The 25,074-nt window shown below is 39.9% G+C and overlaps 1 long non-coding RNA gene across 2 annotated transcripts in view; it reads left to right on the forward strand.

The window, feature by feature from the left end:
• The window catches only part of LOC122703413, a 115,603-nt gene that overhangs the window by 41,709 nt on the left and 48,820 nt on the right, over window positions 1–25,074 (forward strand). The window lies entirely within an intron of this gene.

Below are 25,074 nucleotides of genomic sequence, written 5' to 3' on the forward strand. Positions count from 1 at the left end.
AGAACCCACCTGCCAATGCAGGAGACAGAAGAGATGTGGGTTCAATCCCTGGGTTGGGAAGATTTCCTGGAGTAGGAAACGGCAACCCACTCCAGTATTCTTGCCTGGAGAATCCCATGGACAGAGGAGCCTGGGGTTGCAAAGAGTCAGACACTACTTAGCAACTGAACAACAACAATAATTAGTGATGTTGAGCATCTTTTCATGTGTTTGTAGACCCTCTGTAAGGACTTACATTTTAAAAAGAAACTCTGGCTGCTCTGTATTTTGGACTAGAAGGTACCAAAGGGGACATAGGAAGCACTGGAGAAAGCTATTATAATGATCCAGAAGAGGTGGCAAGAATAAACAGAACTGTACAAAAAAAGATCTTCACGACCCAGATAATCACAATGGTGTGATCACTCACCTAGAGCCAGACATCGTGGAATGTGAAGTCAAGTGGGCCTTAGAAATCATTACTGTGAACAAAGCTAGTGGATGTGATGGAATTCCAGTTGAGCTATTTCAAATCCTGAAAGATGATGCTGTGAACGTGCTGCACTAAGTATGCCAGCAAATTTGGAAAACTCAGCAGTGACCAAAGGACTAGAAAAGGTCAGTTTTCATTCCAATCCCTAAGAAAGGCAATGCCAAAGAATGCTCAAACTAGCGCACAATTGCACTCATCTCACATGCTAGTAAAGTAATGCTCAAAATTCTCCAAGCCAGGCTTCAGCAATATGTGAACCGTGAGCTTCCAGATGTTCAAGCTGGTTTTAGAAAAGGCAGAGGAACCAGAGATCAAATTGCCAATATCCCCTGGATCATTGAAAAAGCAAGAGAGTTCCAGAAAAACATCTATTTCTGCTTTATTGACTACACCAAAGCCTTCGACTGTGTGGATCACAATAAACTGTGGAAAATTCTGAAAGAGATGGGAATACCAGACCACCTGACCTGCCTCTTGAGAAACCTGTATGTAGGTCAGGAAGCAACAGTTAGAACTGGACATGGAACAACAGACTGGTTCCAAATAGGAAAAGGTGTATGTCAAGGCTGTATATTGTCACCCTGCTTATTTAACTTATATGCAGAATACATCATGAGAAAGGCTGGGCTGGAAGAAGCACAATCTGGAATCAAAATTGCTGGGAGAAATATCAATAACCTCAGATATGCAGATGACACCACCCTTATGGCAGAGAGTGAAGAGGAACTAAAAAGCCTCTTGATGAAAGTGAGAGAGGAGAGTGAAAAAGTTGGCTTAAAGCTCAACATTCAGAAAACTAAGATCATGGCATCTGGTTCCATTACCTCATGGGAAATAGATTGGGGAGACAGTGGAAACAGTGTCAGACTTTATTTTTTTTTGGGCTCCAAAATCACTGCAGATGGTCACTGCAGCCATGAAATTAAAAGACACTTACTCCTTGGAAGTAAAGTTATGACCAACCTAGACAGCTACTAAAAAGCAGAGACATTACTTTGCCAACAAAGGTCCGTCTAGTCAAGGCTATGATTTTTCCAGTGGTCATGTATGGATGTGAGAGTTGGACTGTGAAGAAAGCTGAGTGCTGAAAAATTGATGCTTTTGAACTATGGTGTTGGAGAAGACTCTTGACAGTCCATTGGACTGCAAGGAGATCCAACCAGTCCATCCTAAAGGAGATCAGTCCTGAGTGTTCATTGGAAGTACTGATGTTGAAGCTGAAACTCCAGTACTTTGGCCACCTCATGTGAAGAGTTGACTCATTGGAAGAGACCCTGATGCTGGGAGGGATTGGGAGCAGGAGGAGAAGGGGATGACAGAGGATGAGATGGCTGGATGGCATTACCGACTCGATGGGCATGGGTTTGGGTAGACTCCGGGAGTTGGTGATGGACAGGGAGGCCTGGCGTGTTGTGATTCATGGGGTCGCAAAGAGTTGGACACGACTGAGCGACTGAACTGAACTGAACTGAACTGAGCTGGGAGATAACAGTGGTCTGGGTGATGGTTGTGGCATCCAGCTTGGGACATAATAGACAAATTCCAGAGATGATATAGAAAGCAGAATTGACAAGAGTTGTTTCTTGGCTGGTTATGGGGAAAGGAAGTTGTCAAGAATTACCCCCCAAATTTCTGACTTAAAAAACTGGGTAGATGGTATGTTACTGGACTAGAGGATATGGGGAGTTTAGGAGGGAAGGACATGAGTTCTGTTTGGGCCATAGTGGATTTTTAAGATAGCTGTGAGACATCCCAGTGGAGATGTCAAATAGTGAGCTATAAAGATCTGGAAATCCCAAGCATATAGCAGCAGTAACCTTGGGCAATACTCATAGTCAGGCAGGTGAAATCACCTTAGTTCCAGGGAGATCCAGCCAGTTAGTTGCTATGTGGGGCTACTGTAAGTAGCTCTTTAGAGATGTGGGTAGAAGCACATTTACAAAGTGTCTGGTATTTTCCTGTGAACTCCTCTCAGGGTAGAATACCTTCATAGTTTATGAATGAGAAAGCTAAGGCCAAGAGGAGTTACATGGTCTGTCCAAAGCCATTCAGCTCATCAGTGGTGCAGGTGGGCATATCACTCTGGGTCTCAACCAGAAACAGGTGGCAAAGTTGAAGGAAGATAATTCAGGAAGTGGTTGTTTGTTTTACAAGGGATTACCAAATGAGGGTACAAAGTGGGGGACCACGAAAATAGTGCAGGAATTGGGGCTAGTAGTAGCTGAGCTGTACTGCCCCTAGAATCAAAGTATCCAGAGAGAGTAGCTCCCAGACCCTGCACCCTGCAAGGAGATAGCTGTGGGTGTGGCAGCTATCTTGAAAGGAATAGTGATCCTCAGTGTGAGGACACAGCTGAAACCAACTCATTCAACTCTCTTTCTCTCATGGGTCTCCAGTCAGGGCTCCCATTGGCCAAATGCAACAGGAAGCCAGAAGGCAGAGAGCTGGGTGGTAAGGGGTGGAGGGTGTGATCAACCAGAAGCAAATAGAAAATAGCAGGACTTGGGGCTTCCATCCGGGGTCCTGACTCCAAAACTCAGAGTGCCATCAAAAAGGGGTTGTTTAGCGTAAGGCCCTGACGTGATGAAGTACACATCGAGACCTGAGCAGATGCCCAGCTGAGCTCCCAAGTCGTGGGCACCAGGTAAGAGAGGAAAACTGGCTAGCTTGCTGAGGAGTTCTGCCCAGGCCCTTGGATACCTGTGAGTGGACTGCCTCTAATCCCAGCCAGGATGCTTCTCTCATGATGCCCCTCTGAAGTGAGCAGATAGAGAGCATTCACTGTCAGTTTATAAATTGGCAAGTGAATATAAGTCGTGGAATTGAGTGCCAGCTCTATTTATGTAGTCATGCCAATTCTCCTCAACTCTTGTATCTGAGCCCTGTATCTGACTTATAAAAAAGCAGGGATCATCAATGTAGAGTCTCCCTTATATATATAGAAGGCTGTTAAAGAACTGTTTGCTTCGGGGCTTTCTGTTCAGATGTCCCCATTGTCACTTGAAATGTCAGGTGAGAAATTACTTGGCTATTGACATTTCAGGCTCTGGGTTAATGAGTCTCTGTCAAGAATGGCAGCATGCTCAGAGAAGTGTTAACTATTTCTGACTGGTGGAATGAAGCTTAAAAATGTATAAGATAATGTAAATTAGATACCCATTCTTGGAATTCATCTGAATGGGTTGTGTTAATATTTACTTCTTGTCTTGATTATTTTATGTCCTCCATATTCCATAGCAGGAATTCTCAAAGAACAGTACAGTGTGTACTGTACTGAGATTTAGAGGTCTCAGGAATGTTGTTTGTGTTCAAGAGCTCAGCTTTTATTTTTTTAGAAATCGCCTCATTTTAGGGTCAATGGGAAGAGATACACTGGAATTATGGTATTGCTTTCTATGTAGGAAAAAAACAAATGAGGGAAGGTAAGTGGAAATTTGGTATAACCTAGGATAAGCCATGGTAGCCAGTCATTTTGGTTAAAATCCTACAGGCTACAAAGCCAGCTTGGGAAACTTCCTTGAAAATGGACTGAAAAAATGTGGATAGCTTATCTCAATTCCATTCAGCATTTTTTAACTAGCTTTTTAAATTTTTAAGTAATGATACAAATAGAATAAGATTCAGAAAACAAACAAGATAAATTACTCTCCACCCCCACAGGCAACCACTATTAATTTCTTGGGTATCCAGATGTATTCTGTGCATATATAAGTAGAGACAGATTATTTTATGCAAATATTAGTATAAAATAGATGATGATTAATATCTTATCCTTTTCATTTAGAACTATTTCTTGAGGGTCATTTCATATTAGCACATAGAAATTTATCTTTTAAGGCTGATTTCTAATTGAACTGTATTATGTGCCATGTAATATCAATTCTTTAGCATTCAATCCTCTGTGACCTAGTATGGTAAACTTTTGTAAATATTTCGTTGCAAATACACTCAGAAAGAATGTATATTTTCTATCTGTTAGGAGCAGGTTCTCTCTGTCTACACACACACACACACACGCACACATCTGTTGAGTCAAGCTTGTTAACTGTATTGTGAGGTCTTCTACATCTGACTAATTCTTGGTTACTTGATCTATCAGTTTCTGATAAAGTGATGTTAAAATTTCTCACTAGGATTATTGTGATTATTCTCCATTTCCCCTGTGATTTATAGATGCTCATAAAGAAAGACCCACTAGTATTAAATAATAAATTCCTTTGAAAAATCTATTCTTAGCTCTCTACGCCTTTGCCCTTTGGTTCCAGTTAGGTTTGTTCAGTGACAAGCTATTTGACAAGATAGCCTTGAAATTAATAAAGGTCAGTAGGTTTGGCCCACTGCTTGCCCCACCAGCATCTGCCATCCTCCAGGGCAAGAACCCCTTCTGGTCAGCCTCTCCTCCATGGCTGTTTCTGCTCATGTGCCCATGCTCAGTCACTCAGTCCTGTCTGACTCTGTGACCCCGTGGACTATAGCCTACCAGGCTCCTCTGTCCATGGAATTTTCCAGGCAAGAATACTGGAGAAGGTCTCCATTTCCTCCTCCAGGAGATCTTCCCTACCCAGGGATCGAACCGACGTCTCCTGTGCATGGGCAGGTGGGCTCTTTACCACTGGGCCACCTGGGAAACGCCATCCCTCCGAGTCTCTGTTTGGGCTCCAGTCATTCTGTTTCCTCCCTTTGTTCCTTCAGATCTGGAGGAGTAATGGCTTTCCCCTCTTGTCAGTTAGCTGTTCGGTGCCTCACCATCGTCTTTTATCCTTTCAGTCCTGTATGCACCTGTATAAATAGTCATTTCATTCAGTTCTTTTCAAGTAAACTCTCCTGAACATGATATCTGCTTCCTGTCAAGACTGACTGGATTTTCCATTCTTTTTATAATTCAGTTTTTGCTTTATTATTTCAAGGCTGTCTTGTCAAATATCTTGTCACTTAAGCTTTTATAATTTTATGTTTTTATTTTTGGCTGTGCTGGGTCTTCACTGCTGAGTGAGCTTTCTCTAGTTAGGGGCAGAGGGGGCTACTCTCTAGTTGTGTGTGGACTTCTCATTGCAGCGGCTTCTTCTGTTCCAGAGCACAGGGTCTAGGGTGTCAGCAGCTCATTAGTTGCCGCATGAGGGCTCAGTAGTTGTGGAGCATGGGCTTAGTTGCTCCGCAGCATGTGGGATCTTCCCAGATCAGAGATTGAACCCATGTCTCCTGCTCTGGCAGGTGAATTCTTTACCACAGAGCCACCAGGAAAGCCCCACATAAGTCTTTGGTAGATGGTTCCTTTTTTATATTTTAATGGGCTTTTTGTAAGTATTATTTTGTCTGATAGTAACTGATAAACCAGTCTGCTTTTAGTTTTTTATTTATCTGTGATAATATTTTTTCTTTCTATCTTTTGCTTTTCAACCTTTCTGTGTTTGTTTGAAATGTATATCTTTAAGAAGGCTTACAGTTTAATTTTTAAGCCAATCTGATAAAATCATAGGTGAATTTTATCCTTTCACATTTATTGTTTAATGATATAATTGAACATATTTTTGCCATATTACTTTGAATTTTCTGTTCACTCCCTCTTCTACTTTGACATCGATTGTACTCTTACTCTTTAAGTTGTGTGCGTGTTAGTTGCTCAGTCGTGTCCAACTCTTTGTGACTCCATGGACTGTAGCCCTCCAGGTTCCTCTGTCCATGGGATTTTTCAGGCAAGGATACTGGGGTGGGTTGCCATTTCCTTCTCCAGAGGATCTTCCTGACCCAGGGATCAAACCTGGTTCTCCTGCATTGCAGGTAGATGCTTTACCGTCTGAGCTACTAGGGGAGCTTTAAGTTATGTTATGCTTAACTATTATTTTCCCTAAAGTATGAAATTGTTTAATATCTCCATCCTCTTCCCTAACAAAATATGGACCTTAGCATATTTTAACTTCCCATTAAACACCTTTCCCTGTTTTCCTTATCATTATAGAGAACTTTAACTCCACCTCTTTTGGCATAAAAACAGATGTCTTCTTTTAGCAGTGATTCAAGTGCATTTGCCAATGCTTCATCAGTTCTGCGGTGGCAGCTCAGTGCCTTAGTGGTGCAGTGATGTGAAGGTATCATAAATCTAGTCTCTGAACAAGCTGGTAACTGGGCAGGTCCTTCCCGCGAAACTATTGTTTCCTGTTTCCTTCTTGGATAAGCAGCTTCTTATAATCTGTAATCCCAGACAGCAACCAGGATGGCAGCTTCACAGGTGGGAAAGCCTCTCTGTAGCGCTGTTCTTGCATTCAGTCCTGAGCTGCTCTGCCCCGTTGGACATGGAGTGACCACTTCTGAAATATAGAAATGTTTACCATATTTTGATGATAACTGTATATTCAAAGTGTTCTCCTTTTATATTGTGTTATTATGTATCATTCAAATGTGCCTCAAGGTGTAAATTGATGATGCTATCTGGGTTGGAAGTTGAATGCCAAAGTTTATACTGAACATGTACTGTGCTCCTTGCCATAAATGGCAGACAACACCCATGAAAATGTTTTTCTATTTAAGGAACTTGTAATTTTGTAAGTGGAATCTTATTCCACTTAAGAAATATACATACATGAAACAATTTTTAAAATGCAAGACATAATAATATTCAGGTGTCAAAATATGTGATATCTCCCCCAGATACAAAAAGAAAAGTGAATGCCACAACTGTTGAAGTGGCTGGAGATGACTATTTTGTTGCTTTTAGTTTATTTGGATGGAAAAGGGGCACAAAAAGATGATTATACATGTGTTAAATAACACCTAGGCTGCTTCATACTCCACACATATGAGGGAACATTTTATTAAGTATTATATGTTATAACCAGTCCCTCTTCTTGGGAGCTCAAAAGGATATCTAAATGTGCACCTTTAAAAACACTTTTACCTTTCTCTAATAGACTGAATTAATTGCTAGACCCTTCTCACCTGCTGGGGCTATTATGACTAGGAGCTGTCACATTGTTCGTATAATTCAATTATTCAGATAAATAAAAAACAAGATGACTTCAGTTATAAACGGTTGGTCCAGACTGATCATTTTCTCTTTTCAGGTGTTTATCATATAGTCCTAATGCAATTAGAGTAAAACTAGTTGTGTTTGTTTCTATCAAAAATATATCAGGCTCTTTGGAAAAGTCTTCGGATGTCCTTCTGATACAAGGACTGGCAGTGTAGACCCTACCCCCAGTCCCTTTCTTGGCCTAATCTGCATTCTACTAGTTGTTGACTCTATAAAAGTGAGTGACTTTCCCTTTTAGTTTAGGGGCAGTGGGCAATGATCTGAGTGAATTGTTCTAATTCAAGAGATTGTAGGTTCAGATGTGGGGAAGGAGACCCATTGAATCTAGACCTCAACCAGCTGTAAGTAATCAGTTTTCCCTGAACTCATAATTTATCTCAATTTCTCTGGTGGTATTTTTTTCTTTTTTAAAAATTTGTTTTATTCAAGTATAGTTGATTTACACAGTTGCTGATTTACAAAATCCTGTTAATTTCTTCTTTATAGCAAAGTAATTCAGTTATATATATACATTCTTTTTCATATTCTTTTCTGTTATGGTGTATCCTGAATATAGCTCCCTGTGATATATGGTAGGACCTTGTTGTTTGTCCACTCTGTATGTAATACTTTGCATCTGCTACTCCAAAACTCTCAAATCTATTCTTCTCCCACACCCTCCTTGGCGGCCACCAGCCTGTTCTCTGTGCCTGTTTCTGTTTACAGATAGGTTCATTTGTGTCATATTTTAGATTACACTTGTAAGTAACACATATAAGTGATATGTCTTTCTCTTTTTAACTTACTTTACTTAGTATGATCATCTCTAGTTCCAGCCATATTGCTACAAATGGCATTATTTCATTCTTTTTCATGGCTGAGTAGTGTTCCATTATATGTATGTGTAACCACGTCTTCTTTTTCCATTCATCTGCTGGTGGACATGTAGGTTGTTTCCATGTCTTGGCTATTCTGAATAGTGTTGCTGTGAATTACTTTTTTTTTTTTTTTTTTTTTTATTTTTGGCTGTGCTGGGTCTTCCTTGCTGGATGCGGGCTTTCTCCAGTTGTGGTGAGCGGGGGCTACTCTCTGTCGTGGTGTGCAGGCTCCTCATTGCAGCGGCTTTTCTTGTTACAGAGCAGGGCTCTAGGGCACATAGGCTTTAGTCGTTACAGCACGTGGGATTAGCTGCTCCTCGGCCTGTGGGATCTTCCCGGACCAGGGATCGAACCCGTATTCTCTGCATTGGCAGGAAGATTCTTAACCACTAGGCCGCCAGGGGAGCCCCTGTGAATTACTTTTTGAATTACTTTTCTCTGGATCATATGTTAACTCTTTATTTTTTGAGGTTTATACATATTGTTTTCCATAGTGGCTACACCAATTTATATTTCCATCTGGTGGCATTTTCTTAAGGTGAATAATACTCTGAACTTTAACTCTTGCCCCATCTAGCATGTAAATTCCTCAAGAGAAGAAGCCATGCCTGATTCATTTTTGAATCCCTAAAATACTTTAATGGAATATTAAAATTGTATAGTGAGATCATTTAATGAATCCATGTAACTGTGTGAAGGCCAGGTAATTAAGTATCTTTCTAGAGTTTGATATATCTTACAATTTTGTAGTCTTACAGACATCCTGGAATGTGAAGTCAAGTGGGCCTTAGAAAGCATCACTATGAACATAGCTAGTGGAGGTGATGGAATTCCAGTTGAGCTATTTCAAATCCTAAAAGATGATGCTATGAAAGTGCTGCACTCAATATGTCAGCACATTTGGAAAACTCAACAATGACCACAGGACTGGAAAAGTCACTTTTCATTCCAATCCCAAAGAAAGGCAATGCCAAAGAATGCTCAAACTACGCCACAATTATACTCATCTTACACGCTAGTAAAGTAATGCTCAAAATTCTCTAAGCCAGGCTTCAGCAATACATGAACCATGAACTTCCAGATGTTCAAGCTGGTTTTAGAAAAGGCAGAGGAACCAGAGATCGAATTGCCAACATCTGATGGATCATCGAAAAAGCAAGAGAGTTCCAGAAAAACATCTATTTCTACTTGATTGACTATGCCAAAGCCTTCGACTGTGTGGATCACAATAAACTGTGGAAAATTCTGAAAGAGATGGGAATACCAGACCACCTGACCTGCCTCTTGAGAAACCTATATGCAGGTCAGGAAGCCACAGTGAGAACTGGACATGGAACAACAGACTGGTTCCAAATAGGAAAAGAAGTATGTCAAGGCTGTATATTGTCACCCTGCTTATTTAACTTATATGCAGAGGACATCATGAGAAACACTGGTCTGGAAGAAGCACAAGCTGGAATCAAGATTGCCGGGAGAAATATCAATAACCTCAGATATGCAGATGATACCACCCTTATGCCAGAAAGTGAAGAGGAACTAAAAAGCCTCTTGATGAAAGTGAAAGAGGAGAGTGAATAAATTGACTAAAGCTCAACATTCAGAAAAGTAAGATCATGGCGTCTGGTCCCATCGCTTCATGACAAATAGATGGGGAAACAGTGGAAACAGTGGCTGACTTTATGTTTTTGGGGCTCCCAAATCACTGCAGATGGTGATTGCAGCCATGAAATTAAAATATGCTTACTCCTTGGAAGGAAAGTTATGACCAACCTAGATAGCATATTAAAAAGCAGAGACATTACTTTGTCAACATAGGTCGTCTAGTCAAGGCTATGGTTTTTCCAGTAGTCATGTATGGATGTGAGAGTTGGACTATAAAGAAAGCTGAGAGCAGAAGAATTGATGCTTTTGAACTGTGGTGTTGGAGAAGACTCTTGAGAGTCCTTTGGACTGCAAGGAGATCCAACCAGTCCATCCTAAGGGAGATCAGTCCTGGGTGTTCATTGGAAGGACTGATGCTGAAGCTGAAGCTCCAATACTTTGGCCACCTGATGTGAAGAGCTGACTCACTGGATAAGACCCGGATGCTGGGAGGGATTAAGACAGGAGGAGAGGGGACAACAAAGGATGAGATGGCTGGATGACATCACCAACTCAATGGAGATGAGTTTGAGTAAACTCCAGGAGTTGGTGATGGAGAGGGAGGCCTGGCGTGCTGTGGTCCATGGGGTCGCGAAGAGTTGAACACGACTGAGCGACTGAACTGAACTGAATAGCATCTGTGATAAACTTCTCAGTGAAAATGTTGACTAGGCAATTTCAGTTAAAATATAGTGAAAGTGAAAGCCACTCAGTCATGTCTGACTCTTTGTGACCCCATGAACTATACAGTCTGTGGAATTCTCCAGGCCAGAATACTGGAGTGGGTAGCATTTCCCCTCTCCAGGGGATCTTCCCAACCCAGGGATCAAACCCAGGCCTCCCGCATTGCAGGTGGATTCTTTACCAGCTGAGCCACATGGGAAGCCATAAGAATACTGGAGTGGGTAGCCTATCCCTTCTCCAGGGGATCTGCCCCATCCAGGAATCAAACTGGGGTCTCCTGCATTGCAGGTGGATTCTTTACCAACTGAGCTGTCAGGGAATTATACTATCTTATAATCATCGATAATTGAAATAATCTGAAAAAATATGTATATGTTACATAAAACTCAATCACTTTGCTGTACGCCTGAAACTATCACAATAATGTAAATGAACTAGGAAAGTGAAAGTGTTAGTCACTCAATTGTTGACTTTTTCTACTAATTGTCACAATTTCTACTAAAATATAGTAGAAATGCTTATCCTGGTATCTGTAAGTATACATTTAATTCTACAGAAAACTTACCCGTGTAACACTGTGTCAACATTTGCAACTTGACTGTAAATGATCTTAGTGCAGCCTGAAGACTCAGTATAGTAATGCCAGGTAAGTGGTTTTTTACCTGAGACTTCTTTCTCAGCTTCTCTCATAAAGAAATCCTAATATGTATTTTCATTTGAAATCGGAAATGTAACTTTCACTGAAAATGTCATGTGATGTTTGCATTACTTTTAACTGCAATGTATAAAGAAAACTTTATCCTTCAATCCGTCAGTGATTCATCTTGTGCACAGGGAAAATGCACTAAAATGACTTTAAAAACTATCAATGAAGAAACCCTGTCAGACCTTTACAATGCTATGCCTTCCTCTTCAGCCTAGTCTCTTTCTATTCATGTCATATATTTCTTTTCTGCTTCTCATTCTAATAATAACAGTATTTTTTATGCTAGTTCTGTCAATGTAAGCATTGCTTTCTTCTTTTTTTAAAGTATCTTTTAATTGAAGGATAATTGGTTTACGGAATTTTGCTGTTTTCTATCAAACCTCAACGTGAATAAGCCATAGGTATACATATATCCCCTCCCTTTTGAACCTCCCTCCCATCTCCCTCCCATCCCACCCCTCTAGGTTGATACAGAGCCCCTGTTTGAGTTTCCTGAGCCATAGAGTAAATTCCGGTTGGCTCTCTATTTTACATATGGTAATGTAAGTTTTTATGTTACTCTTTCCATGCATCTAACCCTCTCCTCCCCTCTCCCCATGTCCATTAAGTCTATTCTCTATGTCTGTTTCTCCATTGTTGCCCTGCAAGCAAATTCTTCAGTACCATTTTTCTAGATGCCATATATATGTGTTACAATACAGTATTTATCTTTCTGTCTCACTTCACTGTGTGTAATAGGTTCGAGGTTCATCCATCTTATTAGAACTGACTCAAATGCGTTCCTTTGTATGGCTGAGTAATATTCCACTGTGTGTATATATCACAACTTCTTTATCCATTCATCTGTCAATGGACATCTAGGTTGCTTCCATGTTCTAGCTATTGTAAATAGTGCTGCAATAAATAATGGGATACATGTGTCTCTTTCAATTTTGGTTTCCTCAGGGTATATGCCTACGAGTGGGATTGCTGGGTCATATGGTGGTTTTATTCCTAGTTTTTTAAGGAACCTCCATACCATTTCCCATAGTAGCTGTATCAATATGTATTCCTAGCCACAGTGCAAGAGTATTCCCTTTTCTCCACACCTTCTCCAGCATTTATTATTTGTAGACTTTTTGATGAGGGCCATTCTGACTGGCGTGAGGTATCTCATTGTGGTTTCGATTTGCATTTCTCTAATAATGAGAGATGCTGAGCATCTTTTCATGTATTTGTTAACCATCTGCATGTTGTCTTTGGAGAAATGTCTGTTTAGGTCTTTTTCCCACTTTTTGATTGGGTTATGTGTTTTCCTGGCATTGAGTTGTATGAGCTGGTTGTATATTTTGGAAATTAATCCTTTGTCAGTTGTTTCATCTGCTATTATTTTCTCCCATTCTGAGAGTTGTCTTTTCACCTTGCTTATAGTTTCCTTTGCTGTGCAAAAGCTTTTAAGTTTAATTAGGTCCCACTTGTTTACTTTTGTTTTTATTTCCATTATTCTAGGAGGTGGGTCATAGAGGATCTTGCTTTGATTTATGTCGAGTGTTCTGCCTATGTTTTCCTCTAAGAGTTTTATAGTTTCTGGTCTTACATTTAGGTCCTTAATCCATTTTGAGTTTATCTTTGTGTATGGTGTTAGGAAGTGTTCTAATTTCATCCTTTTACACATAGCTGTCCAGTTTACACAGCACCATTTATTGAAGAGGCTGTCTTTGCCCCATTGTATATCCTTGCCTTCTTTGTCAGAATTAAGGGACCCATAGGTGCATGGGTTTATTTCTGGGCTTTCTGTCTTGTTCCATTGGTCTATGTTTCTGTTTTTGTGCTAGTACCATACTGCCTTGATGAGTGTGGCTTTGTACTATAACCTGAAGTCAGGAGGGTTGATTCCTCCAGCTCCATTCTTCTTTCTCAAGACTGCTTTGGATATTTGGGGTCTTTTGTGTTTCTATATAAATTGTGAAATTTTTTGTTTTAGTTCTGTGAAAAATGCGGTTGGTAATTTGATAGGGATTGCATTAAATCTGTAGATTGCATTTGGTAGTATAGTCATTTTCACAGTATTGATACCCAGGAACATGGAATATCTCTCCATCTGTTTATTTCATCTTTGATTTCTTTCATAAGTGTCTTTTAATTTTCTGTGTACAGTTCTTTTCTCTCCTTAGGTAAGTTTATTTCTTGATATTTAATTCTTCTTGTTGCAGTGGTGAATGGGATTGATTCCTTAACTTCTCTATCTGATTTTTATTGTTAGTTTATAGAAATGCAAGTAATTTCTGTGTATTGATTTTGTATCCTGAAATTTTGCTAAATTCACTGATTAGCTCTAGTAATTTTCTGATACTATCTTTAGGGTTTTCTATGTACAGTATCATGGCATCTGCAAACAGTGAGAGTTTTACTTTTCTTTTCCAATCTGGATTCCTTTTATTTCTTTTTCTTCTCTGATTGCTATAGCTAGGACTTCCAGAACTATGTTGAATAATAGTGGTAAAAGTGGGCACCCTTGTCTTGTTCTGATCTTAGGGGGAATGCTTTCAGTTTTTCACCATTGAAAATAATGTTTGCTGTAGGTTTATCATATATGGCCTTTACTATGTTGAGGTAGGTTCCTTCTATGCCCATATTTTGAAGAGTTTTAATCATAAATAGGTGCTGAATTTTGTCAAAGGCTTTTTCTGCATCTATTGAGAGGATCATATGGTTTTTGTCTCTCAATTTGTTAATATGGTGTATGACATTGATTGATTTCCATATATTGAAGAATCCTTGCATCCCTGGAGTAAACCCAACTTCATCATGGTGTATGAGTTTTTTGATGTGTTGCTGAATTCTGTTTGCTAAAATTTTGTTGAGGATTTTTGCATCTATGTTCATCAGTGATATTGGCCTGTAGTTTTCTTTTTTTGTGTTGTCTTTGTCTGGTTTTGGTATCAGGGTGATGGTGGCCTCGTAGAATAAGTTTGGAAGTGTTCCTTCATCTTATTGAATTCTCCTGTGAAGCCATCTGGTCCTGGGCTTTTGTTTTTTGGCAGATTTTTGATCACAGCTTCAATTTCAGTGCTTGTAATTGGGTTGTTCATAATTTCTGTTTCTTCCTGGTTCTGTCTTGGAAGATTGAACTTTTCTATAAATCTGTCCATTTCTTCCAGGCTATCTATTTTATTGCCATATAGTTGTTCATAGTAGTCTCTTATAATTCTTTGTATTTCTGCATTGTCTGTCATAATCTCTCCTTTTTCATTTCTAGTTTTGTTGATTTGATTCTTCTCTCTGTTTTTCTTGAGTCTGGCTAAGGGTTTGTCAATTTTGTCTGTCTTCTCAAAGGACCAGCTTTTAGTTTTATTACTCTTTACTATTGTTTCTTTCATTTCTTTTTCATTTATTTCTGCTCAGATCTTTATGATTTCTTTCCTTCTACTAATTTTGGGGTTTTTTATTTTTCTTTTTCCACTCGCTTTAGGCATAAAGTTAGGTTGTCTATTCAATGTTTTTCTTTTTTCTTGAGGTAGGATTGTATTGCTATAATCTTCCCTCTTAGAACTGCTTTTGCTGCCTCCCTTAGGCTTTGAGTTGTCATGTTTTCATTGCCATTTGTTTCTAGAAATTTTTTGATTTCCCTTTTGATTTCTTCAGTAACCTGTTGGTTATTTAGAAACCTGTTGTTTGATCTCCATGTGTTTGTGTTTCTTACAGTTTTTTTCTTGTAATTGATATCTAGGCTCATAGCATTGTGGTCAGAGAAGATGCTTGATACAATTTCAATTTTCTTAAATTTACCGAGGTTTTATTTGTGACCCAAGGTGTGGTCTATCCTGGAGAATGTTACATGTGCACTTGAGAAGAATGCCATCTTGAAGAATTCCATCTTCATTTGGATGGAATGTCCTGAAGATATCAAAGAGATCCATTTCATCTAATGTATCATTTAAGACTTGTGTTTCCTTTTTAATAATAACAGTATTTTTATAAGTGGCACTGCTGCTGCTAAGTTGCTTCAGTTGTATCTAACTCTGAGCAACCCCATAGGCAGCCCACCAGGCTCCTCTGTCCCTGGGATTCTCCAGGCAAGAATACTGGATGGGTTGCCATTTCCTTCTCCGTTATAAGGGGCACAGAGAGGTTAACTAACTCACCTGAGAATGCACAGCTACTAAGACATGGAACCAGGATTTAAACCTAAGCAGTTTGACCCTAGATTTCATGCTCTTAATGACCATATCACTTTTGGTACAATATCAGACACAAGCAGAATTCAGTAAACACCTCTCTTCTTGCTGTTAGTCTTCAGCCCCCCATCCTTTTGTGAGAGGAACTCCAACAGCAGGTCTATTGCTAAATTACTCTAGAACAAGGTTTGTTCCTACTCTGCTTTCTGGTGGTCAAACCAGCATTTTTTAGAGAGTGTGGGCATGCCCCATCACCATGATGGAGAAGTAGTCATAGGTGCAGTCACAAAACCATTTAGCTAAAACAGGAATTGAGCATCTAAAGGAATCCCCATCAGAAAGTGTGAAGAACAATTGTTTTATTTCTATTACTGTCAGTTGCTTTTGAGAAAAAAAGAAGAAGTGACTTGTTATTTTCCTGGGTAAGGCTTTATGTGGATATATCTAAAAATATATATATACACACACAAAATATATATATATACACATATATATTTTTTTAATCTTATGAAAATACAAGACCATGTTCCTAACTTCATCTCTAACCCAAATACTTTCAGCAGAGAGAGCTGTCAGTGTTAACACAAAGAAGAAGTGGCAATAATCTAAAATGACAAATGACCCAGATAACTTTTTTTTTTTCACTTTTGAATGCAATCCGAGACTCCATGCACTTGTTACCAACAGTTTCAGCCTGACTGATGAGAGTTTCTGGCTTTATTGAGTAGCAGAATGGAACAGGCCAGAAGAGAATCACTTGAAAACTGAGAATTGCAATTTTATTTCTATTATTGAAACATATATACTTCATTCTAATAACACTAATACTTTGAATTTATGATTCTTACATAAAGTATGTTTGGGTATACACTAAACATTTTGGGGCTTTCCTGGTGGCTTAGATGGTAAAGAACCCACTTGCAATGCAGGAGATGCGGGTTTGATCCTTGGGTCACGAAGATCCCCTGGAGAAGGAAATGACAACCCACTCCAGTATTCTTTCCTGGAGAATTCCATGGACAGGGGAGCCTGGTGGGCTATAGTCTGTGGAGTTACAAAGAATCAGACACAATTGAACAACTAAAACTTTCACTTAGACATTTTTACTTTCTTCAAATGGGGCTTTAAGCTTGAGTGCCTCCTATGTGCCAGACACTGTTCTTGGTTCTTAAGATCTGAAGTGAAGCAAAGCAAAAGGACAAAGCAAAGTTCCCACCCTGCAGGGACTTTATATCTAGCTTTTGAGTAATTAAGCAGTGATTTTTTAAAAAAAAAAATTGGAGTTCACATTCTATATTTATCAGTTGAAGACTGTGTATTTGATACACAAGAGAAAGGCATAAATTTTTAGTACAGTTCCAAATTACTAAGCATTTTTTGTTCTCTTCAGTCAGTTCAGTTCAGTCTCTCAGTCGTGTCTGACACTGCAACACCATGAACTGCAGCACACCAGGCCTCCCTGTCCATCACCAACACCTGGAGTTTACTCAAACTCATGTCCATCGAGTCGGTGATGCCATCCAGCCATCTCATCTTCTGTCATCCCCTTCTCCTCCTACCCTCAATCCCTCCCAGCATCAGGGTCTTTTTCAGTGAGTCAACTCGTCGCACGAGGTGGCCAAAGTATTGGAGTTTCAGCTTCAACATCAGTCCTTCCAATGAACACCCAGGACTGATCTCCTTTAGGATGGACTGGTTGGATCTCCTTGCAGTCCAACGGACTCTCAAGAGTCTTCTCCAACACCATAGTTCAAAAGCATCAATTTTTCAGCGCTCAGCTTTCTTTATAGTCCAACTCTCACATCCATACATGACCACTGGAAAATCCATAGCCTTGACCAGACAGACCTTTGTTGGCAAAGTAATGTCTCTGCTTTTTAATATGCTATCTAGGTTGGTCATAACTTTTCTTCCAAGGAGCAGCATCTTAATTTCATGCTGCAGTCACCATCTGCAGTGATATTGGAGCCCCAAAAAATAAAGTTGGCCACTGTTTCTGCTGTTTCCTCATCTATTTGCCATGAAGTGATGAGACAAGATGTCATGATCTTAGCTTTCTGAATGTTGAGCTTTAAGCCAACTTTTTCACTCTCCTCTTTCACTTTCATCAGGAGGTTCTTTAGTTCCTCTTCACTTTCTGCCATAAGGTTGGTGTCATCTGCATATCTGAGGTTATTGATATTTCTCCCGGCAATCTTGATTCCAGCTTGTGCTTCTTCCAGCCCAGCGTTTCTCATGATGTCCTCTGCATATAAGTTAAATAAGCAGGGTGACAATATACAGCCTTGATGTACTCCTTTTCCTATTTGGAACCAGTCTGTTGTTCCATGTCCAGTTCTAACTGTTGCTTCCTGACCTGCATACTGATTTCTCAAGAGGCAGGTCAGGTGGTCTGGTATTCCTGTCTCTTTCAGAATTTGTTCTCTTGAGTTCACTTAAATAATATATGCAACAATGAAGAAACAGAATAGTACAGAAAATGATAGTATGGAGTGACCCTGTCTTGGGACAATTTAAGCCCAGTCTTAGGAGATCCTGTCACCACCCCAGAGACAGTAAGAAAGACAAAGGTAAACAAGTTAGAACCATGGCTGTAAATTTTTTTACTGTTAGGTTGGTGCAAAAGTAATTGTGATTTTGCATTGTTGAACTTTGCAATTTGATATTGGAATACATTCTTAAATTAATGTGGTTATCTTATACATCATTTTAATGCATATTTCTTGCTTTATTTTTTTGCTAATGACTTACCACTCACCGTTTATATTTATTTTAGACTATAAAGAATATGTTAGACAAAAAGAAAATTTGAGTGATTTTTTTAAATTCAAGTTCAATATGGGTCACAAAGCAGCAGAGACAACTTGCAACATCAACAGTGCATTTGGTCCAAGAACTGCTAACAAGCATACAGTGCAGTGGTGGTTCAAGAATTGCTGCAAAGGAGACGAGAGCCTTGAAGGTAAGGAGCATAGTGCCCAGCCATTGAAAGCTGACGATGACCAATTGAGAGCAATCATCAAAGCTGATCCTCCTAAAACTACACGAGAAGTTGCCGAAGAACTCAATGTTGACCAATGTTGACATTCTACAGTTGTTTGGCATTTGAAGCGAACTGAAAAAGTGGGTGCCTCATGAGCTAACCACAAATTTAAAACATTGTTGTTTTGAAGTGTTGTCTTCTCTTATTCTATGCAACAACAACAACCCATTTTGCAATTGGTTGTGATGTGTGACAAAAAGTGGACTGTATACAACAACCAGCGATGACCTGCTCAGTGGTTGGACCAAGATGAAGCTTCAAAGCACTTACCGAAGCCAAACTTGCACCAAAAAAGATCATGGTCACAGTCTGGTGGTTTGCTGCCTGTATGAGCCACTGCAACTTTCTAAATCCTGGCGAAATCATTACATCTGAGACGTATGCTCAGCAAACTGATGAGATGCATTGAAAACTGCAACACCTGCAGCCAGTATTGGTCAACAGAAAGGGCCCAGTTCTTCTCCATGACAAATGCCCTACTACAGGTCACACAACCAATGCTTCAAAAGTTGAAGGAGGACCTTCTCCAGTGGTCCAGTGGTTAAGAATCTATCTTGCAATGCAAAGGATGCAGGTTCAATCCCTGGTCAGGGAACTAAGATCCCAAATGTTGTGGGGCAACTAAATCCACATGCTGCAACTAAGACCCCACACAGCCAAATAAGTAAATAAATACTTTTTTAAAAAGTTGAATGAATTGGGCTACAAAGTTTCACCTCATCCACCATATTCTACCTGACCTCTCACCAACTAACTACCAGTTCTTCAAGCATCTTGCAGGGAAAACTCTTCCACAACCAGTAGGAGGGAGAAAATGCTAAGAGTTTGTCGAATTCCAAAGCATGAATTTTTATGCTGAGGGATAAACAAACTTATTTCTCTTTGGCAAAAATGTGTTGATTGTTTGGCTCATTTTTTGATTAATAAAAATGTTTGAGCCTAGCTATAATGATTTAAAATTCATGGTCCAAAACAGCAATTACTTTTTAATCAACCAAATTCTTAAAAATTTTTTACTTTTGTACCCCATGTTTTGAAAAATTCAATGCTTTAAACAAATCCCATTTATTAAGTAATAATAGATTTATTTCCCCCTCTATATACCGTTTCTGCTAGTTCGGTAGGTACCAGAAAAACCCAGAAACAGATTGAGCTCCGGCATATTCATACTCAGTCTTCAGATAGTTATTTGCCACCCCAGGAGCCCTTGTTTTAGGCTGCTGACTGTGTGTGCGTTGTGCAGAGGTAGATGGTGGTATTAGAAGTCATATGGGCTTTTAAGACACCCCTTCATGAGAAGCACAGTATAATTGGTATATTAGTTTCTTAGGGCTGTTGTAATAAATGACCACAAACTTAATTGCTTAAAACAACAAAAATTTATTCTTTCACAGTTGTAGAGGTTGGAAGTCTGACATCAAGGTATAGGCAGGATTGTGCTCCCTCTAATGGCTCTAGGGGAGAATTCCCCACCCTCTCCCAGTTTCTGGGGGCTCCACGCATTCAGTGACTCATGGCTCCATAACTCCTGTCTCTGCCTCTGTCTTCACACGGCCTCTCCTCCTTTCTGTCTGTGTCTTCTCCTCTGCCATCTCTTCTAAAGGCAATTGTCATTGAATTTATCACCCAGATAACACAGGGTGATCCTGTCTCTATCTTAATTATATCTACAAAGACCCTTTTTTCCAAATAAGGTCCCATTCACCATTCCAGGGGTTATTACATGAGCAGATTTTTTTGGGGGGTGGGGGGCGGCTACAATTTAACCCACTGCAAATTAGCTGGGCCTAAAAAATCATCATTGTTAGAAATCAAAATGTTAGGTGAAGGATTTTGAATTCTCCCTCTTTCTCCAACACCCCATATGTTGCTTTTGTCTGAGATATCTGGTCACTGCCTCATTCAGTTCAGTTCAGTCGCTCAGTCATGTCCGACTCTTTGTGGCCCCATGGACTGCAGCACGCCAGGCTTCCCCGTCCATCACCAACTCCCAGAGCTTACTCAAACTCCTGTCCATTGAGTTGATGATGTCATCTAACAATCTCCTCTGTCGTCCCCTTCTCCTCCTGCCTTCAATCTTTCCCAGCATCAGGGTCTTTTCCAATGAGTCAGTTTTTCACATCAGGTGGCAAAAGTACTGGAGTTTCAGCTTCAGCATCAGTCTTTCCAATGAATATTCAGGACTAATTTCCTTTAGGATGGACTGGTTGGATCTCCTTGCAGTCCAAGGGACTCTCAAGAGTCTTCTCCAACACCACAGTTCAAAAGCATCAATTCTTCGGTGCTCAGCTTTCTTTATAGTCCAGCTCTCACATCCATACATGACTACTGGAAAAACCAAAGCTTTGACTAGATGGACCTTTGTTGGCAAAGTAACATCTCTGCTTTTTAATATGCTGTTGAGATTTGTCATAACTTTTCTTCCAAGGAGCAAGCGTCTTTTAATTTCATGGCTGCAATCACCATCTGCAGTGATTTTGGAGCCCCGAAAAATAAAGTCAGCTACTGTTTCCACTGTTTCCCCATCTATTTGCCATGAAGTGGTGGCACCAGATGCCATGATCTTAGTTTTCTGAATGTTGAGCTTAAAGCCAACTTTTTCACTCTCCTTTTTCACTTTCATCAAGAGGCTCTTTAGTTCTTCTTCACTCTCTGCCATAAGGGTGGTGTCATCTGCATATCTGAGGTTATTGATATTTCTCCCAGCTGTCTTGATTCCAGCTTGTGCTTCATCCAGCCCAGCATTTCTCATGATGTACTCTGCATATAAGTTAAATGAGCAGGGTAAAAATAAACAGCCTTGATATACTCCTTTCTCAATTTGGAACCAGTCTGTTGTTCCATGTCCAGTTCTAACTGTTGCTTCTTGACCTGCATACAGATTTCTCAGGAGGTAGGTCAGGTGGTCTGGTATTGCCATTTCTTTAAAAATTTTCCACAGTTTGTTGTGATCCACACAGTCAAAGGCTTTGGCATATTCAATAAAGCAGAAGTAAACATTTTTCTGGAACTATTTATCTTTTTTGATGATCCAACAGATGTTGGCAATTTGATCTCTGGTTCCTCTGCCTTTTCGAAATCCTTCTTGAACATCCGGAAGTTCATGGTTCATGTACTGTCGAAGCCTGGCTTGGAGAATTTTGAGCATTACTTTGCTAGTGTGTGAGATGAGTGCAATTGTATGGTAGTCTGAGCATTCTTTGGTATTGCCTTTCTTTGAAATTGGAAGGAAAACTGACTTTTTCAGTCCTGTGGTCACTGCTGAGTTTTCCAAATTTGCTGGCATATGAGTGCAACACTTTAACAGCATCATCTTTCAGGATTTGAAATAGCTCAACCGGAATTCCATCACCTCCACTAGATTTGTTCATAGTGATGCTTCCTAAGGCCCACTTGACTTCACATTCCAGGATGTCTGGCTCTAGGTGAGTGATCACACCATCGTGATTATCTGGGTCGTGAAGATCTTTTTTGTATAGTTCTTCTGTGTATTCGTGCCACTTCTTCTTAATATCTTCTGCTTCTGTTAAGTCCATACCATTTCTGTCCTTTATTGCCTGCCATCAGAACAAGACCCAGTTTCCCCCTCAGTCAGTCTCTCCCATCAGGAAGCTTCCATAAGCCTCTTATCCTTATCCATCAGAGGGCAGACAGAATAAAAACCACAATCTCAGAAAACTAAACAAACTGATCACATGGACCACAGCCTTGTCTAACTCAATGAAACTTTGAGCCATGCCGTGTAGGGCCACCCAAAATGGATGGGTTATGGTGGAGAGTTCTGACAGAACGTGATCCACTGGCGGAGGGAATGGCAAAACACTTCAGTATTCTTGCCTTGAAAACCCCATGAACAGCATGAAAAGGTCACTGTCTCAGCCCCAAGTAATTGAATATTGCCACGGGGCTTAAGCTCTGCCCTTGGCTCTGACATCTGGTTCCTCATCTTGGTTCTCATCTTGGCTTGACCTCTAGGATCACTCTTGGTATCCTCTTGTTTGAATGACTTCTATTGACTGTGCAGCCCATCCAGATTGCCATCGTCTGTGCTCAGCATGGCTTGTTCCCTCAATGCCCAGTCTTGGTACTGTTAGGACTCACCCCTAGTGTTTCAGTAGGTCAAGTCCTTGTTGCATAAGGATATGACCCAGTGACCTCCCAAGGGTCCTCCAAATGGCTTGTGTGAAGCTGAAAACTACTGCCTACCCAGACCTATGCTTATAAACATTTATAACCCCAGGATCAACATGGAGCTATACTCCTCCATGGTGACAGAAAACAAGAGTGTGCCAGAGCCTCTGTATTCCAGGGCTGCCTTTTGTCTAGAAGTTCCTTTTCACTCAGAAGGACTGGTTCTGAGTGTTTATAATATTCTATTTTTAAAAATTGGATTTTAGATATGCTTTGAGGTAAACCCATCTTATTTCTTGTCTGAATTCTCCATTTCATTTTTCATAATTTATCTTCTGCTCTCTTGATGAGTTATGTTCTTTCTTTCTCCCTTCAAAATGAGCCAATTACAATTTTCCATTTGAAAATAAATTTCATCATGCTTTGTTTCCTGTTTTCCAGCCATTTGTTTTCTAAATGACTCAGATCTAGCTGAGAATTTTGTTAGCAACTCATAAGTACGATGCACTGTAATTCTCCTGGAAGGTGAAAAGTGAAAAGTATAGGAGCAAGTCTAGCCTTTGACCTGAGGCTCTAACACTAGAATCTTACAACCGAGTGTATCATGTGACTTTGATCTACAGGCTGACATTTTCCCGCACCAAACAGGTATTCAGAGACTTCACACCTGGTAAATCACCACCATAACCTCTGTGCCATACAGACCCATAAAAGTAATAAATGCAAGTGTCGTGAGAATTACTTGTTATTCAAATGTTTAAGTTTATGGTCTTGCTTGCATTATTGTTTTATGAAGCAACAATAAGTCTTTATAACATATTTCATGCTTGAAGAAGTGTGGAGATGTCAATTTGATCTAAACATCAAATTACTACCAAAATGAGATTACAGGATATTTTTTGCAGAGTGCTTATGTGAACACCATCACAATCTATTTATTATGTTAACTGGGCTTCCATGTTTGGGCAGCCTACCTACTTTAGTGGACTGAGCACTAGATTGGCAGTAAAGTTCTCCTGGATTCTAACTTCAGTTCTACTGTACATTGGCTCTGGGTCTGTTATTTTTTTGCCTTTGGCCTTGTGAAACGTGAAAGTAGGAAAAGAATAAGGCAAGGCCAGTTGAGTTCTTAATATTTAATTTGAGGAATTGTTACCTGCAGGGCCAGTTATTTTCTAATAGATTACCCAGTGGCTCCTCCTCCTTGTTCCCTGGCCATCCCTTGGCCCTTTACTGCATGCTGCATCTTCTCGATAATGAAGGCATTTTTGTGGTCCATAGAACAGTAACCACTATCCTAGGAACCAAGTAAGTGAACAACTCATATACATCCTGGGTTTGTTTGCCTGTTTATTCAGATGGCACTTCTGCTTCTTTTCTAAAGTTAGGCTGCCCAATCATAAAGGTGATTTTGGACTACAATAAAAAGGTTTAGAATAATGATAAGAATGCCACAGATGATCAAGTTAAGAACTAGTATTCTTTTACCCAGAGAATGCAAAACTTATCTGAGGTGGAGATGAGCTTATTGCAATCAGCTTCAACTGTTTGAAAGATTGTATTTTGAATAATGTCTTTGTTCCTTATCCCCACTAAGATTAGGACAAGAAAGTAATCATGAAGGAATTATGTTACATACAGGTAGAGAGGTCTATTAAGACATCAGACAGATAGATGCCTTTTTCTAAAGAGAAAAAAGATTCTGATCTGTGACAGCTTCCCTAGAGTCAGAGAAGTAAACTGTCACTTCAGAACTCATCACGTCCATCAGCTTCCCAGAGTTTAAATATCTCCTAAAGAAATGTGGTAGCCCTCCTTGGTGCCTTATTTCAGGTTCTTTTAATCCTTGCAGCAAGAACACATTAATGCTGAATAGAAGCCTATCTGTATATTTAGACTTATTTCCTCTTTCCTTTGAAAGAGAGGACAGATAATCACCATTCCATGTGATTCTATCCCTTAAATACTAAATCCCTATATCATTGTCTTCTTCCCCCTCCCCCCTGCCCCGAGTCCTCACTGGTCTGTTTCCCGAAGACTTAATTACCATTGCTGCCCCTCTGATTTTATGGTTAATGGCAATTCTGACACCTCTGACCCTGAGAAGCAGAGAATTCTTGGCTTTATCTTTGCACTAAGAATTTAAATGCAGTGGAATGTACAAGTAGAAATAGGTCATTTTTCTTCTGCACATCACCAATTGCAAGATTTTTTTTTCATACAAAGCAGAGCATCAGTTTTCAATTGAAAACACATTTTTGTAAAGCATGATAAAAATGGAATCTCAAGTGCCATTGCTGTCAGAGAGATGAATGCCTCTTCTATTTTGAAGCAGCTGCCAACAAATATGAGGACT

The sequence above is a fragment of the Cervus elaphus genome, chromosome 11 (genome assembly GCF_910594005.1).
Source record: "Cervus elaphus chromosome 11, mCerEla1.1, whole genome shotgun sequence".
Taxonomy (NCBI): Eukaryota; Metazoa; Chordata; class Mammalia; order Artiodactyla; family Cervidae; genus Cervus; species Cervus elaphus.